Here is a 2,008-nt window from a genome sequence, read left to right as displayed (position 1 = left end):
CCTCTCTCTCTCTCTCTCTCTCTCTCTCTCTCTCTTTCTCCCTGGTCTAAGAACATATTGTGCTTTCTGCCCACAATCGAGACTTGGTATATACTCTCCCCTCTCAGCAATCGGGATGTAGTCAATGTAACTACTTTTTTTTGTATAACTACAGTGGAGTCCACTTAGAGTGAACACCTCTTTAGGACCAGAAAAACTGTTCACTTTATCCGAGGTTCAGTTTAACCATTTTGGTAAGGTGAAGACCTAGAATCAGTTGCTACGCGCAGTGGTGAGTCTAGGGCGGAGGTGGGGTAGGGGGACAACACAGCGGGCGAGCCTAGACTAGAGCTCTTTCTTTCTGATTGCTGGCGCCAACACCGAGCTGGGATTATCCGCCGATGCCCGAGGCAAAGAATTTTATTTTCACAGCATGGCAACAGTGACACGGTCGGTCCGTTCTTTGCTTTCACTCATTTTGGGCGTTCACGTTATCTGATTTCCCCATAAACCGGTTCATTTTATACACTATTTTTTTTTACTTAAACAAAAAAAGTTTCAATAGGGACCATAGAATATTGTTCACTTCAACCGATTGTTCAAATAAAGCGTGTACACTCCAGGCGGACTCCACTGTACAATTTCATTAAATCTATTGACCTACTCTTGGAATACGTATCTGTTTTCAAGATAACTACAAGTACAATTCAACAACAGAGTTCAGAAATCAGAAAGGTTCTAGTTGTTTCTTGTTATTTTTTCCCTCCTTGCTTTTAGAAAAAAGGGAAAAGTCATCAAAGAAAGAAATGCTAATATAGAGTTTGATAGGAGTCGGGCTCTGTACCGAAATTAAATAGGAACAGAGAACGAGTTAAGAAATAAGGCACTAGATACTCGATAAAGATATTCTCCCCGGACGGGAATCGCACTCGGGTGTATTGAGTGCGACAGCGAAACGCTAAACCGCTACTCCACAAACTCTGGTATGGCAAAGGCGTGTAACATTAAGAACTTTGTTACAAGAAAAGGAAAAGGATAGAGTGCTCTATGTCAATATCCTGATTGATAATATGTTTTTCTCTAAGGCGTAAAAAATCGTGTTTGTGTTGACGACAACGAGCAGATGGCGGAAATAAAAATGTTATCTGTAACGCTGTTATCCGAGCATTCGCAATTGATTGGGGATTGGGGATTGGGGAGGGAGAGGGCACAAAATGTTGATGTTTAAGGTGCGGCCAGCCGACGGATGCCATTGAGTTTTTGACTCCATTAACTTCTCTCTCGCTATTTCTTGAGGGGGGAGGGGATATTATTTTTCTTTTAGTTTGTTTTGGTTGTTTTTGTGTGGGGGTGGCTTTATCTGTTAAACAGCAGCACCCCTATCTGAATCCATTAAGTGTTCATAAGATTTTTAAAAAATGGAATTCAAAATCAATTCTCTCTCTCCTTCTCTCTCTCTCTCTCTCTCTCTCTCTCTCTCTCTCTCTCTCTCTCTCTCTCTCTCCACACCTTAATTCACCTTTTCTCTCTCCCACTCTGACTTTCTCCCATTACCATAAGCAAATCTATACTCGGCTGGCGTACAGATTTGAAACTAAGGGAAAATGTTTATCAAAAGCAGTAATAATATTATTATGGTTGTGTGGCGCCCGTAGCCTCTGTAGCCTTGTGATTAGGGAACTGTGCCCGTAAACGTGAGGTTGCGGGTTCGGGAATCCGAGCCTCAGCTCGGTCCCGCGTTGTTTCGGGAAAGGCACTAAGACTTTACACGAATTTCCCATTGACTCGGTCCTTTCGGAGATGAACGTTAAACTCGGAGCTGCCTCTTAAATAATCTAACAATGTTGACAGGGGGCTCTCATGGCCTAGAGGTTAAAGTGTTCACCTCTCATTCAATAGGTCCCGGCTTCGAACCCAGATAGCGACGGTATTTTTTCTTCTCTAAATTGTCTCCTTCCACCTCCTTTCCTGCTCTCTGGCAATGTTCTGCTTTCGTCTCCACTTTCTGCCCCCACCCCCTCACCTCCGT

This window comes from Aplysia californica, unplaced genomic scaffold, assembly GCF_000002075.1.
Source record: "Aplysia californica isolate F4 #8 unplaced genomic scaffold, AplCal3.0 scaffold00291, whole genome shotgun sequence".
Classification (NCBI taxonomy): domain Eukaryota; kingdom Metazoa; phylum Mollusca; class Gastropoda; order Aplysiida; family Aplysiidae; genus Aplysia; species Aplysia californica.
This window is presented reverse-complemented; position numbering follows the sequence as displayed.